Source organism: Manis pentadactyla, chromosome 2 (assembly GCF_030020395.1).
Source record: "Manis pentadactyla isolate mManPen7 chromosome 2, mManPen7.hap1, whole genome shotgun sequence".
NCBI classification, from domain to species: domain Eukaryota; kingdom Metazoa; phylum Chordata; class Mammalia; order Pholidota; family Manidae; genus Manis; species Manis pentadactyla.
Genome location: NC_080020.1, coordinates 86534705 through 86551305, shown reverse-complemented (window position 1 = coordinate 86551305; position 16601 = coordinate 86534705). Strand labels below are relative to the sequence as shown.

The 16601-nt window shown below is 42.6% G+C and overlaps 1 protein-coding gene across 6 annotated transcripts in view; it reads right to left on the bottom strand.

Annotated features, from left to right (window-relative positions):
• Window positions 1-16601, bottom strand: part of ZNF366 (zinc finger protein 366) — a 330210-nt gene that overhangs the window by 60395 nt on the left and 253214 nt on the right. The window contains exon 1 of one of the 6 annotated variants that reach the window (XM_036909870.2): window positions 4775-5090. The exons of the other annotated variants lie outside the window; for them this stretch is intronic. The gene's annotated coding sequence lies outside the window, so the exon portion shown is untranslated. Of the gene's footprint in view, window positions 1-4774; window positions 5091-16601 lie in introns of those variants that run through there. 6 annotated transcript variants of the gene reach the window in all.

The window sequence follows — 16601 nt, the reverse complement described above, 5'->3', positions numbered from 1 at the left end:
GGTGGCAGTTTGGCATTGTCCAGACCTCAAGAAAGCTTGACTAACTTTTACTTATTAACTGCTGTATTTAGCTTTATATAAAGATAGTGTATTTCATTCTGTAGTCCACTTAATTATTAAGTCATCTATTCAACAAATATTTATTGTGCATTTATTATATGCCATGTGCTATTTTAGGCACTGGGCTAACATCAGTGAGCAAGCCAAGCCCCTGTCCCCTTACTTTCTAGTGAGCTTATATATTATGCATAACTTCTGAAAAAGACATGTTCTTATTGTATCTTAATATCATTGTTTCATCTAAATGTGTTTGGTATTTCAATGGTCAGAAGGCCAGCTGTTTCTGATCGTGCACATCCAAATATTTGTTGTCTCTCTGTTCTTATCAAATGGACACCTGTGTCCCTTGCTGCTCTAGTTAATTAGCTGTATAAATGTATGAGAAAAAAATTAAGTGATTTAAGTAGAAATGAAATCAGGGAAATCAGAACAACTTTTTCTGTGTTACAGATTAACCTGACTTGTGAGTGTTGGTTTTTCAACACCATTATCAGTCTTTTGCCACTAATTTGGGGACAAGACTCTAACTGCTAAAATAGGCTCAGCACAGACCACATTTTTAAAAGGTATAGAAATAAAAAAACAAATTTTTTTTAATTTAATGAGATTGAATCTACTAATATTTTTTGAAGTGAATAGAAAAATTTACTATCTTTGTTTTCCTTGATTAAAGAAAGATTGCATGTTCACTGGAAAAAAATATATAAAATGCATATATCAAAAAGTGCTTTTCCTACAGAATTACAATATTTTTAGATCTAAGTAATTGCTCTTTTTTATGATTTGTGGTTATAGAACACTGACCATTCTTATCAGGTGACTTGACTCGTTAGCACAGTCCTTATTCCATAATACTAATAGCTTCTAGAATAATAGTTGATACGTTCAAAACTAATTTTTAGAGAAAACATCCAATGCTGAATAGGAATTCCACTTAAAAGCATGGTTCTTAAAACATACATTTTGATTTAATGTCAATGCTCTCCTGAAGAAGATAGAGCAGGACACTGACCATCCACTTCAGAGAATCACAGGGTGTCAGCACCAGAATCTCATAGATCGTCTGGGGCGGTAGGCCGAGGAAAAGAGTGTAAACAAGTTCCCTAGTGAATTTCAAAGCTCACATACACAGACCACCCTGAGAATCACTGATTTGATCCATCCCCCATCATTTTACAGATGAGAAAATTGAGATCCAAGTTAAGTAAAGAAACTTGTCAAGTTGCACATTTAGGGAGGGAGAGATTGGACCAGAACAGGACAGAAGTGTTCTGAGTCCCAATCTGGTCTTTTTTCTACAGCACTAAACTGCATTAGAAGACACCTTGCGCACTTTAGTGTAGAACAACCCAGCCTCAGTTTGCTCTTCAGAGGCTAAGCTGTCTAAGCAGAGCCTCTTATCATAACAAAAGAACCTCAAAGGTTTGGATTATTGGTGGTACATTTTTGGTTGTGGTGGTGGTTGTGTTTTGCTTTTGCAAAGTGAAAAGGGAAGTTTGACTAAGACCTAAGTTAAAGTATAGTTATTACTTGATAAACTGACCAACATATAAATTTTTAAGTTTAGAGTGAGAGAAAAATAGCAGTTGGATCAACCCCACCGAACACACACTCACACACACACTACGGTGGTAATGGCGTTCAGTTTTTCGGTGTGAAAGGAGGAGGCTGGCTACTAAAATGTTTGAGGAGAGTTAAGCCCCATCGGTGGAGGAGAACATGTCACTCCAAGTCCTTTTCTGTCTCTGGCTGAGTCATGGAACTGCCACGATGGTCTCCAAAAAAGTGTCTGCAGCCCTCCACGGCCAGGGAAAAGGTCACCGACAACACAGAGCTCCAGAGCTTGAGGAAGTGGGTAAAAGGGAGAATGAAACTTCTACATAGGATTGCAGTCTTTTCAAACGCTCATCTAAGTTGAAAACAAACACACTTTCCCCTGCACTGAGCTCTCCTGAAAACAGCTGGCCTTTTAATGAGGCTAAATCTGGTGTTTCTGCCATTAGTAGAGATGAACATCAAAACATTAAACTTTACCTTCCTTTTTTTTTTGTAAAGATTTGGTGTTCTGGATATCATCACTCAATATGTGCCTGACTCTAAACCTACGAGGAATCATTTTTGTTCTGATAAACCCTTGGTACAGTATTGATCAAGAACAATGATGTAAATCATAGGAAATGTATTCTGTTCTACTTTCAAAATATACAGTACCTTTAAGTATTCATATGCGACTCTTAAAAAATTACAACTGGCATTGACTCCTACTACTTGCAACACATTGTATTGTGTTACATAAATAACCTTATTTAATCCTCACAACAGCTCTATTATGTTGATGCAATTTTACATTTGGGGAAACTGAGGCTTAGAGAGGTTAACTACCTGGCCCAAGGTACACACTCAGTAGATAACAAAGCTGGAATTCAAACCCAAATTTGTATAACAACAAATGCACCTTTGATGCTCTGCTTACTCTAATTTAATTCACATCCCAGCACGCAGATCATATCCTAACATAATTTAACATTTATATGACAAATATGTAATCTAATTATATATATTTTATATATATATATATATTATATACAGTGTTGGTACAAATTAATTAATGAAATCTCCATGTGTCAAATTCTGGATCCTTCCAAGCTGGAGTTCCCCTAATGATATCACAAAAGAGTGTCTGATGACCCCAAAGAAGAATCGCACACTGGAAGTTTCCACAAATGCCAACTCATTACTTGGAATTGAGTGGAGACAGATTGGTAGCAACTAGACTAAACTAGTCAATGGCTTTCCTCTTTAGGTAACTGAAAAAATTTTCCCCCAGTACCCAACAAATATTCTCATAGGAATGACTTAACAACTTAAACAGAAATGTTGACTATATATTTTTCCTTATAAAGAAAAGAACACACCCCGAGCTCCTTAATCTCAGGACACAGAGAAGCATGCTAGAAGTGGGGCTGTTTTCTGTACCATTGGCATACCCACCTTTCACCCTACTTGTCTTCAGTCATTGTGACTCTGCTGTCATATTTTTCATATTGTATTGCATCTGATGCTTTTATTCAGTAAACCAAACTAAAGAGTGTTCTATGATGTTGTGTTAATTGGGGTACAAAGATTAAAGACATTATCAAGGAAAAATGAAACTGAAAGAAGGTCAAAATCTCAGCCCTGAGTTTTTTTTACTGGGGTCACAATTGCTGATAAAAGATACAAATGCCAACTCAGTCAGTCCTGGCTACCTTTAGACATGAAGATCTATGAATTAGAGTAGTTAGGGTGGATGGTAGGGGAGCTGGAAACCACTTCCAATTGTTATTAGAACAATTCTGCATCCTCAAGCAGGCAGACACTAATCCCATCTCTTGGACATTACTCATTTTATAGTGCTCCTCAGGAGTGTCTCTTGAACAATGGAGGAGAAAAAAGAAGTCTGGCTAATGGAACAAAATCTACATAACAGTCCAGTTCTGTCATATTTTCTCACTCTTGTTAAGATGATGGCTCGGTTTTGAATAAAGATTAATTACTTGATTGTGGTTAATGAACAGTCTGGTCAAATTAATTTATAAATGAGAGACTAGCTATTTTTATCATACTCTTCATATCCCAGTTGACTTTGATCAGGAAATTTCATAGAAATGAGTATTAAAAAACTCTGTATGGTCTTTATCTTTCACCCACTCAACACCTTTCTGAATTAAGTGATTAATACTAGTAAGTATACACAGTCTTTCTGAGTGATCTTGCTGGCCTATTTTTGATAGTGTGATCTTGCTCCCTCGTGGCTTACCATGATGAGTTCTTGGTAACATTATCCTTTCTGACAAATTTAACTGAAGCAAGTTAGACTTTTAGAAACTAGTTGTCTATATAAGCTTGACTAGTTTGCTATTTTCTATTGGTGCTTGGAAAACCCTGGGTGAATATTTTGCAATTGCCTGTATGGCTTAGTCCTTCACTCCTGCTGACACCAGTGATCAATCTTAATCCTCCTATGCTAGTCACAAGTTGTTTTCCACAACTAAAGCTATATGCCTCCAAATCTTTGCCTCCTTGTGTGTGGCAGATGACATCTTCCATTGTAAGTGAATAATAAAGGTACACTCAACCCACATGTGGAACCTGAACACATAAGCACCCCCCCCCACAGTACAATTCAAAGTGACATGCCCTTCTTTTTTTCCTCCTATCTCAGTGATTGCAGAATAACAATCATTAATTAACATTCCTCTTGGGGTGCTGAGTGGAAAGAAAAGAACAAGAGAAGGGCACCTCAATCTAGACAACAGGTAGCAAAAGCCCCAGAGCAAACCATAGTCCTCAGCAGACACCCTCATAAGACTCCCAGCACAGAGACTGAGGAAGAGTGAATTCTCCAGGGAGACACATCCCACACTCCAGGGGCTCCTGGGTAGCCTGACCACGTTATCTGTGCCAAACTTTAGATTCAACACAATGTCCTCCTTAGTCCCAGTGCAATTCTATTTCCAGTTCTGCCAGCCTCAGCTCTGCAAAGCATCAGTATTCTCTTTTAAAAAAAAAAGAAAGAAAAGAAACTATAAGCTTAAATTCTGGGCCATCCATCTGTCATACCCTTTGATTAAGGATCACACCCAGGAAGGTAGTTTCTACTGAAGATGCCCACAGCCGTATCCGTCCCAGGGACACTGAAATGGAAGGAGAAACAATTGCATGGGTGACTTACCAGCTCCTGAGTGTGAACGGCTGCAGCAGCCCCAGGGCTTTACCTGATCCCTTGCTCTCTCTGTCTGTCTCTCTCTCTCTCCCTTTCTCTTGTATACAGATTGCAGGGAACTTAAAGAACTCCCAGGGACAGTGTTTCAAATGACTTAAGAAAGAGAACAGGAACAATACTTCGTTCTCTTTTTCTCAGATGAGTACCTTCGGGAAGAAGGAAGGAAGGGAGGGGAGAGGGAGGAAGTCAACAACCCTTTGCTTTCCTGAAAAAAAATAAGGAAACAGAAGATAGACATCTCATTTTCTCTTAAACAAAATGTTGGAAGGGGCAAAAAAAAAAAAAAAAAAACTTTGAAAAAAGGAATTCCTCAAATATGCTCTCTGCCCTGGGAGCTTTAAAGAGATGAAAAGCCTTACTGGCCTGGCCTGTCCAAACAAATGGTGTTCCAGAAAGACAGGCTCTCCTGAGCTTGCAGCCTCTGGTATCTGGTTTGCAGAACTGACACAGCCAAAAGGGAACAAATCATGTCATGTTTGAGCAAAGGAAAGTTCGGTCTGTTGTGCTCACTGAAGCAAACCTGCAGCCTGTGAGACCAGCAAGCTGTCGGTCCACCAGGACCTTTGGCTCTTTCTCGGCTCTTTGAAACACCAGCATTGCTGCAATTTGTCAGCCCGGCTCTAGATCCTTAGAGTTTTTCCAGAATCAAATGGCAGGTTTATGCACTGGACACAGAGCTGTATGCAGTGGACCAAGTCAAACTTCCATCTTTGCTAATGGATGAAAAAGAAAGAAAAGCAACCTGCCACTCCGCTGTTGGACAGTTATCTCAAAACTGTTGCGCAGATTGTCCTGCCCTTGACATCTTCAATGCTTCTTGGATTTAGTTACGCACACCTAGAAATACTGGAAGGCAACTTCTGATTTGTTCTCAAAACACTGTGAAGCAGCATAGGTCTTAGATAAGTCAGCCACAGTTTTTGAAAAGGGAAGGGAAGGCTGAATACAAGGAAAAGGAAAATGGAGGGAATATTCTTTAGCCAGCTAGGGGTGCTTAGGAGTTCATGGGGCAGGCACGAGCTCTATTTAGCATTAGTTACACTTATGAATAAACTTGGCTTAAAATTATTTAATTTGTGTTGTGTGTCTTGTGCTGTTCATTCATCTGGTTAAGACCATTTTTACCACGAACAGGAACCAGCAGTTATGTGGACCTTTGTGGCAGCAAAAGAAAAACCAGCTTTAAGGTACTTCCTTATTTCACTCAATTGTGAAACAACAGGGTGGAGAGTAACACCTGATCATAAGGAGCTATTAAAGTGAATTCAGGGAAAGAACGATTCAGAATTGGTCTCTTTGTGAGACTTTTATTGGGTCCTGTGGTCTATAACACTATCTGTTATGTCACCAGTTTTCTTCCCCCATGAATTACCTACCATCCAGCTACCTATCGACTTAATGTTTATCAGAGAGAGAGAAAGATACTGTTATCCCGTAGGTTTCTAAGAGACAGGACAGAGTCTTAGCCTTTGCCTTCCCGTGGGACCAACCCTGGCACAACACAGGCTTCCCGGCATGGCTGACCCACGCCCACACACACACGCGGCTGCAGCAACTGACGCCCCCAGGGGTCTGCTCGGTTTGCCCAGGGACACACCGTCAGTGGCAAGAACCAAACGCTCCTCTGTCTGCTGGTTCAGCCTGGTGCTCTTTGCCCTCTGTTGGCTTGCCTCTGTATCCTGCCTGTGTAGGAATGGGAAGGAAAATGAAATGAAAACCTGGGAAAGCAAGAGAAGAGCGTGAGAGGGTGGAGGCGGGAAGGAGCAGGAACTGCGTCGTGTAAAGGAGGAGCAGTGCCGGCAAACCTTTGGGTTCTCGGGAGGTGAAGAAGCAGTGGGCGGAGGCCCGCGGTGGAGGGGGGAGCAGGTGGGTGAGGGAGGCTGAGGGGCGCACAGGGAAGGATGGGCCAGGGGGCGGGGACCGCCGGCCGGGCAGTGAGGGCATGTGAGGGACAGAGCAGCTCAGGCTCCAGCGTCCTCGCAGGACCCAGCGGTCTCTGGTCACCTGGAGACTCAGTGACAGCAGCCCGCAGCAGCCCTGGCCATGCTTTTATTCCTGCTGCAGCCTCAGCACAAGGCCAGGGCCGCGCCCCAGGAGCCCAGTCGGGATCCAGAGGATTTTGCTTTTAAGTCTGCAGAATGTGGGGACTGTCACGTTGAGGCCCGTTGTTTTCTCCCGGCCGGCTGACCCGCCCACACACCGCCTGCACGGGGCGTGGGCCACCGGAGCTGCGCAGCTTTGATGCAGTGGGGCGGCATCCAGGCGGGATCTGGTGGCGTCACCTCCGGAGAAACGGAATCCTAATGTTCCCAAATGCTGTGAAGGGTGTGGGCCTTGGATATGTCAGCCACCGTGTCGCAGAAGGGATTCTCAGCCCTGCCTGTGCCAAGCTGCCCCACCGAGCCCCACGTTGAGTCCACAGCACAGGCTTCTCACTGTCTCCCTGCTCTGCCCCAGTGGGGAAATCATCCTGAGGTCCGGTAAAATCACCCCCTGGGGGTCCAGAAGCTGCCCTTCCTAAGTCCCTCCCACTAGGCTCCAAGAGATTTCCAGTCAGGTCACTCAGGCTGCCGCATGGTTCAGATTCTGACTGAAGTGAGGGGAATGGATGTGCACTGCAGACAACTGAGGAAACGTGTGTGTAGAAACGGAATGTGGCCACGCCTCTGACCCCTCAGGTGTGCCCCACATGCACTGATATTACAGAGATCATTGGAGTAGAGAGAGGGCTACAAGACCCTGGGATGGATCAGGCGACAAGGAGAAAAATCAAGATATAAAATAAAATTTGGTGAGACTAGAGCCATGACCCACGACTTAGAACCAACACCACAGAAATATAAGTTCCATTTAAATGGCTTCCCACCTCTGAGGCATTCCGGTTGGTACTTCTCCCAGCTTCTGGATATCCAGGACTCTAGGGCCATCAGCTCACCCCAGGACTAACTGGACCCCTGATCATAGAAGGTGGCGAACTGAAGGGTGGATTGAAATATAACATATGTTGAGAACAATGCACAAAAGAATAAATGTACACACATCAATGAGCTTTCACAAAACGCACACATCTGTGTAACAGAAACAGAATGCCCCTCTGACCCTCCAGCCACTGCCTCTCCTTGGGGCTCACAGCGTCCTGACTCCTCACACCTGATGTAGATATGTGTTACCTAGTTTTGAATTTACATAACAAACGCCATCCCATGGTACTTTTTGTGTTGGGCTTCTCTGCCTCAGGATTATGTTTGTGAGACCCGCCCTCACTGCTGTCATGGGAGAGACAGGCCCTCACTGTTACTGCTGACAGTGGCTGTGGTGCATGCACTCTCGTTCAGTGAGTACCACGGTTTATGTACCCACTTTCCTGGAGATGGATATTTGGGTTGTTTCTAGTTTGGGATGGTTCTGAATGGGCTGCCAGACACAAATATTCCTGCCCCTGCCAGATTTCTTTTTAAAACTCTGAGGTAGGACTCACTTCTCTCCAGAAAGATTGCCTACACCAGCGGTTCACAGCCTTCCAGTTTGGTTTCTTTTGGCACCTGCTTCCTCTCACATGGGATGCATGGCATAGACTTTAAAAAATTCAAGTGGGTGTGTTTTGAGGACATGGTGATGCCCTCAGAGGTCCTGGCAGAGTCCCTGAGGAGCTTCAGAAGGAGTTGGGCGCCAGGGTTCTCACTTCCTGCTGCAGCCTGGAGGTGCTGCTCGAGTCGTGCTCCCTTGACTCTCCATCTGCTTCCCAGAGCCTGTGGAAAGTGGGCCTGTCCTCCCTCCTCCGTGCTTCTCACAGACATGTGAGATTTCATTACATTAATGTGCAAAAGAGATGGCGAGGTCCTGGCCTGAAACTGCTTTCAAACTTCGTCTCTTTGATTTATTCTCTTTATCTTGCCAAGCCTCAATATCCTCCAAGTCCCAGCTCTCAAAATGGGAGAACATTCATTTATTTCTCCCTTTGTAATTTTTTGTTTTTTGTTTTCTGCATGCAAAGTTGATATGAAGGACTCACTTAAACAAGTTATTGAAGAGTTTGTTTTATGCTTCTGGTTTCTTCATTTGACAAGTGGGGATAATAACATACACCTATTTTTCCTCATTGTTAGGAGTAAAGAAGAATAGACTCCCTCTTTCACATATTTACCATATTCCAGGCACTGTGCTAAACACACTACATGTTGTAACAATTATTTTATTGCCACAATGGCTCCACGAAATAGGAACTGTTATTGTCCTTTCCCTCCTCCCCTTTTTTTTTTATAAATGAGGAAACTGAGCCATGGAAAAGTTATACTACTTCCCCAATACCACGCAATTAGTAAGATTTCAAATCCAGACAATTCTGGCTCAGAACCCTAATTTTTAAACACCAAGCTAGCTTGACCTGCCCTCTAAAAAAATCGCTGCCCGCCACATAGTAAAAAACTTAATGAATGGTCCCTCGAATTGTAGAACAACGTGTTTTATAACATAAAAGGTAAATGTGTGACACAGAAGCTCATTCTATAACCTTTTACTGAGCATGTCTTAGGGACTGGAAGGCCCTGTGTTGGGTGTGGTTAATGTGCTTCTGGATTTTACTGCCTAGTCAAGGAGAGAGACACATTAAACAAATTATATTTGAATATATAAACAATTCCAATTGTGGTCAGTATTCTGAAGAGGAAATCTGGTAGTTGGGAGAATTTACAATGAAGTACCAATTTAGTCAGGAGAATTTTGCCAGGTACCTGACAAAAGATCTGGGAAGGTCTTCCTGAGAAAATGACACAGGAACACAGACCTGAAGAATGAGAAAGCATGCGCCAGGCTGATGTGAGGATGCAGCAGCTTATGCAAGGGGCAGCATAATAGGTCTGAGTTCAAATTCCAAACTTGATGCTAGGGTTGGTCTCCCTAAAGATTTTACACAGGAGATGCACATGATCAGATTTGCATTACGGAAAGCCTATTTTGGTCATTGTGCAAAGAATGGACCATGGAGGGGTAAGAGTGGAAGCCAATGAACAATGATGAAGTCACATTTAACTTGGCGCTAATTAACCCCAGTAAGGGCTGCCTGGAGACACAGCCTGGTGTATCAGTGCCCTGAGAGGTTGTGGGACAATCAGGTTTGGGAGCTATGCTGATATGTTGGTTAAGAGTCTGTTGGAGAATGAATATATGCAGTGCCTGACATACAATTTTATGAAAGATTAATACTTTTGGATGGCAACACCTTCTACCATTTCTCCACCACCATTTCCAATTTCCAGAGCCTGAAATCTGCCTTTGCCCCACCCCAGCCTCCTGGTCTGCTGGCCTTGCTGTCACTGCCCTGAAGTATACCTGCGTGCCTACATTTCTCAACATTCACCCAGCAGAGTTCCCTTTCCTCTAACACACACTCAGGGCTGTTACTGAAAAGCCAGTGGCATCTTCCAAGCTGGCCCAGCAGTTGTGAGTTTGAGAGATGGAGTAGAACTCAGTGCTTGAACTATTAGTGTTGGGGAACATGCACTCTTAAGCCTTCCATGTTAGAACCCAGGTTGACATTTTCCAAGGCAAGTCTGTTACATGTGGTAGATTAGTAGTGTTATAATTTAGGTACAGCATATTATGGGGCATAAGGACTGGCTTGTGGACTTAATCACCAAGAAACATGTGATTTCTACAAGAAAATATCTTCTGAGCTTCTGAAGTAAATGAGCCTTAAGTTGAGGAATGGCAGGTGTATTAAAAAACAACTGTGGGCTTATCATCAGGCCAGAGGTGAGCAAACATTCTCCTCCAGTGTTTACTTCCATAATTCAGGAGAGTCGTCTTTTCAGTCCTCCTCCTCAGTGGTTGTGAGTGCTTTCTGTCCTCCTTCGGGCTCTCTCCAAGCATCCTAAGATCATATGTGTCTCTGGCACACAAAGGACAAGAGATCATTTTCTTTATTTTTACACATGAAATTAAATATGATTAGGTTCCCCCTCATTGATAAAGTTGGCCAGCAGTTCTCTGCCATTATTTTTCATGGCTTTCACACCCTTTCTTAGGTTGTACCAGACCCAGGACATTCACAGTTGTAGGAATATAGCACTGAACCTCGATCCACATTGACTGATTCATGGCCCCCTCAGAGGCGGCTGCTTCTGCTTGTGGCTCTATGGCTCTACACCCTCAGTGCCAACTTCTTTCACAGGAACAACCATCAAATCTTCCAAAACCATGACGACTGATGCTTAGATCTCTACAGTTGTCATTGTCAACTCTACAGCCCTACAGAAGTGAGACCCAAGTTCATTGCTACTCTAAGAGGCCTCAAAACCTGTCTCATTTCCTAATCTTCTGGGATCCAGCTCATACCAGGGGTCAGGCTTTTCCCTTCTTCAAACCCGTTGCCATACCTTTTAGCCTCCTTGGACCTGGACAAGTGGTAAACTCAAATATTAAATGAACCAAGCAGGTAACACAAATCAGTGCCCCATGTGGTAGGCAGCGTGGTAAATTGAAGAGTCCATGCTCCACCTAAAGTGGTTTGTGACCATATGAGAACATAAGCCTAGTATGACAAGATCATCTTATTTTTACTAAATAAAAAATCATAATTTTTATGTGGAATCTCTTGATTTAAAAATTTTATAATTGAAAACACTATTTTTAAAAGACATTAGGGATTTATTAATTTTGAGGAGTGTGATAATGTATGGTGGTTTAATATAGTGAACTTTTAACAGATGCAATATGATTCATTTTAATTCTACAAGAAAAAATAAGTTTTACATGCATAGGGAAACTAATTCAATGGTTTTAAAATATGTCCACAAATTCTTTGATATTCCTGTCTTTGAAAGATGGAGCTTAATTCCCCTTCTCTTGAGCTCTAATCACTTAGACTTTGTGATTTGTTCTTAAAAATAGAATAAGGCAGATGTGATGGGGAGTGACTTAGGATACCAGGTCATAAAAGGCATTGAAGTTTCTGCCTTATTCACTTTCTCTCAGATTGCTTGTTCTGGGAGAAATGAGCTGCCATGTCATAAAGACACTTAAGTAACCTGTGGAAAGGGCCACATGAAGAGGAACTGAGGCCTCCTGTAACAGCCCTGTGAGCACACCATCTTGGAAAGGGATCTTCCAGCCCAATCAAGCCTTCAGATGACTGCAGCGCATGACACATTCTGATGGCAACCTTATGAGAGATCCTGAGCCAAACCCAGCTAAACTGTTCCTGAACTCCTGACCATAGAAATAGCAAGAAAATAAATATGTTTTTCAAGCCACTAGGATTTGGGGATTTCAAGCCAAAGATAATTAATACAGAAGCACCAGGGAGGCTGCTAGTTTATGACTTCTGATCTTAACTTTTCAAACCAAAAATCCCAGGTAGGAGTATTTGCTGGTGATAATCACAGTTTGACTCAAACTCAGTAAGGCTGTTAGCTGTGACACCCTGCTCCATCCCACTACCAAACAAAGGGATCAACTTCAAAGGATTCACCTACTTATCCTGTCCTACATGTACTACTACCCAAGAGGAGAATATACCAGTGACGTTTGGTATAGACACAATGGACTCTTAAGAGTTTAGCTCAGCATTTATACCATTGATTTGTTTCTTTAACTCTCTCCCATGTTTGTCAGTGAGTGGAGGTGACATTGTCTGGGGCAAGTTCTCTTTGCAGGTGTCTTTCCTTGATCGATTTTAAATTGCCAAGGGTTGGAAGATTAGCAGCTAATTTGCTTCATGTAGTGGCAAAATCCCTACTTAGTGTTGTGAGTGCTTGATGAGTACCAGGTGATGCTTTGAAAGCTAGATATTGGAAAGATTGTATTTTCTTTAGAAGAGAAAATATTAACAGAATCCTTTCATCAAAAAACAGTATTACTTAGAAACAAATCCAGACAACAGAATGTAAGATTCATGGGAGCACAGACTTTGTTGGTTCATTGCTGTGTGTCCAGGGTCTGGAAGTCACCTGGCACATGGAAGTTGCTCAATGAACATTTGTTGAAGGAATGAAGAGTGAATGAATGAGACCAAAGAGAAGAGACTCTGCGGGAGGAGGAGGATGGAGAGCATCCATTAAGCATTCTCCTTCTCCTGCCCTTCCCACATTCCCTCTCAAATGTCATCATCGCTGAGGCACCTTTGAGGAGGCTAAGACTCCTTGAGAAACACAGTTTTAAATACAAGGACCAGAAAGAACCCCTTGGGACTAGACATGAGCAGACCTGCCCCCATCCTTCCACTCACTGGCCACAAGACCTGGTGGTAAGGGGCAAGTTACCAGAGGTGGTAAGGCTTCACTGCTCTTCTTTGGTCCTGATTTTTTCTGTGAAATGAGATGGAATCTTCCAGCCTTAATTCCAGAGGTGTCCTGAGTCTGCCCAGGCTTTCCCTTCTTTTCATATTCACCCCAAAGGAGGTATATCATCACTTGTGAGGCGCTTTGAAGCTGACAAACCGGAGGCCTCAGAGTGATGTGACCAGAGGCGCACAGCTTGGCAGGTGACCTGGTATGACTGATGTTCCAAGCAGCTGTCAGTGAACAGAAGGCAGCCTGCACAAAGGAGCCAGCCAACAATAATGAGGGAGGTGAGAAGGGGAAAAAAAAAAAAGAAGAAGAAGAAGAAAGAAAGAGAAAACATGCAGGGCACGGTTTGGGGTCACCTGCGTTTCCTCTGGGCTCCCCTCCTCCCTGTCCTCCTCCACCCAGTCCTCAAAGAACCTTCTTCTGCCTCTTCCAAAAGAAAAGTTAAAAGCTTTCTTTTGGAAAAAGAGTAGTTTGCTTAGACTGCTGCTGTTTACCTTTCGTAGAGCAGCCATTGGTGGTGAGTTCAAACACAGGAAAAGGCCTCTGGTTACAGGAAGAGCTGCAGACAGGCCTGGAAGGCTTGCCACGAGGCTGTGCGGGGTTGCGCCCTTCCCGCCAGTGCGCAGCCCAGGGACCTGACACGGGGCCCTTGCCTCCTGCTATTTCTTGGGCTGTGCCTACCCTCCTTTCCCTCAGGGATACTGATCCTAGGGCATAAAGTGGCAGGTGGGAGGGCAGGGCATGGGGAAACAGAAAGGAAGAGATGCGTACATCACAAACACACCGTGACTTATCTCCATCTAGAATGGAAAACACGGTTACAAGTAGCACAGAACTCTGGGCTTCCTTTTTTTTTCTTTCTTTTTGGTGGGAGGAGGTGTTTATTTGTTTTCAATCATTCAAATCATCCTCCATGAACGAGGTCACATTTGCCAAAACAAGGTCACAACTCTGCCCAGAAAACTGATTTCTCTACAGCTACTTCCAGAATTCTGCAATTTATTTGTGAAAGGGCAGAGAAACAATCTAGCCTCTTCCTTTTCAAAGCACTTGCTCATGAGACCCACCCATGCTGAAAAGGGTTAAACTAAATTAAATTGTGAGAGGAGGAAAAAAATCACACTGAGGAAACAAATGCTGTCACATAATCAAAATCTTCTGGATCATCCCTATTTTCCCCAATTCTCTCTCCACTAATTCCACTTCAAAAGCTCCCCTGGCTCCGAGAAGCCTGGGACCTCCTGATCAGGCCATTCTCAGCTGTACCATGAGGACCTCACACTTTTTCCTTTCCCTGGTTTTAGAGGTGTTGGTGTCAAGACTCTGTCTTCCAGAGAGCCCACAGCATCCCGCCTCCTCCAGAGCCCGTGCCCAACCAAGGCGGAAGCAAAGGGCTGCTACTGTCCTCTCTAGCCGCCCACCTCCACGCTACCTGGCACTTGTCAACGGGCTGCTCACGTACACAATGTGCCATGTAGTGAAAGCAGCAATTTCTCCTCCACTGAGAAATTCCCCTAGTGTACCAAGTTCACTAAACTTTGGCTGCAGTATTTTACTTGGTGTGGAATGAGGCTGTAACAAGATCCTTTGGTTCTTTTGAGACTTTTTTCTCCTTAACTTTGGTTATTAAGCAGTTTGCCCCCAATACTCCCAGGTATGCATGCACACATGCACATGCATGTTTAAACCTACGCTGCATGAGGTTTGCTCTCGTTTCTAAATCTGTAAATTAAAGTCACTCTCCAAATTTGGAAATTTTTTCATGTGTTCTTTTTTTCAGATATTCTTTGCTGCCTTGTGTTCCTCTTTTCTCTTTCACTGACTTCTATAGCATATATATAAGACCTTTTGATATTGTACACAGGTCTCTGAGGATATGCTCACTTTTTTTCAATCTCCCTTTTCTCTATTCATATTGGATCATTTCTTGAACTATTTTGAAGTTCACTGATTTTTTTTTCTGTTCTATTTTACAGTTAAGCCCAATCAGTAAATTTTAAAAGATACTTTAAATTTTTAGCTCTAGGATTTCCATTTTGTTTTGTTTTGTTTTTAAAATAGTTTTTAGAGTGATATTCTTATCTGTTACCACACTCATGGTGAAATATCCATGTGAAGAATGGTGGGATACTTTTATCAGTCCTATTTTATTAGAGAAACCAAGGAATTGAGAGGTTAAACAGATTTATCAAGATTAGAGAGGTAATGATAAATAGATCCAGGATGTATAAAATATAGTATGAAAGACAGTGAAGGATGATGGAGGAAAGGGAAAAACAAGAGGAGATTAAGAAGTACGGGATGAAGGGGGAGTTTCCAGTTTCAAATAGGATATTTAGAGAAAGCCTGAATGAGAAGGTGCAGGTAGAGAAAACATCTGAAAGAGGCGAGGGGAGGGGAAGAGGCTTTCATTCAGTGGGAAGAGCACTTAGTAGGATATCAATTTACATGTGTATGTTATATATATGGATCACTGGATTTCCATTATCTTTTCATGAGTTGGTGAGGCACAAGTTTATCATACTGGATCCCAAAAGCTGGAGGTATTCATGACTTAAAATTGTCTTAGAGTCTGTTTAATGTCATGCCAGACTGGGTTCTTTGAAAGGAGTTGGTGAGTGCTACATAGCAATTTTGGTTCTGTAGGATATATTACATGCTTGGTGTATGTAAAGGACTTTATAGAAACTAATAAATTGATAAACATAAAGCAGAAATAGGAGACAATAAAAAATTCCCTTTCCTCTAGCAAAGATAAATTGTAACTTGTACCCCTGATAATTGATAACTAGGATATTTGGATCAGTTCTCTCACTGAAGAAATGTAAAGGACTGGATGAAATATAAGAAACATCTTAAAAGCATCAAAAGGTTAACAAGGTTTGAGTTGTTTAAAAGCCAAAATCTAGAGAAGGAGAACCCAGAAGACAAAACTAATCTTCAAATCTGATTTTTCCCTAAGAGCATTTGCTAATCCTAAAGAAACTGAGCTGCACTTTTGACAAATTCCTGGGCCCAGCAGGCAAAAGGAAAGACCTGTAACCTACCCAAGGTGGGGATCTAATAAATCATCTCCACTTTAAAGTGGGATCCCAAAGAGTTGGGACTTCAGGTAAGGTGAACCATGAGTAAACCAATGGCTGCAAAGACTTTCCTTCTGGCTTTAAGCCCTCTGGGTGGTCCAGAGAACCTCAAGACTTGGACTTGGTTGAGATGGATCCAGGCTGGTAGCACCTCAGTGTCTGGTAGAGGCAAATGAAAATCTTCCTTGGAAGAAGACGTTATCATGCTAACCCTTAAATTGTTCTTATAAATCATTTTTAAAACACAATGTCCAACACAGTCAAAAATCACCAGTCATACAGGAAAACTCAACACACACTGAGCAAGAACCAGCAGAGAGAGCAGGCAGCTCAAATGGACCCTGAGGCACTGGAGATAATGTTTGTTGGAATTATTAGCTACAGACTATAAAACCACCTTGCTATATT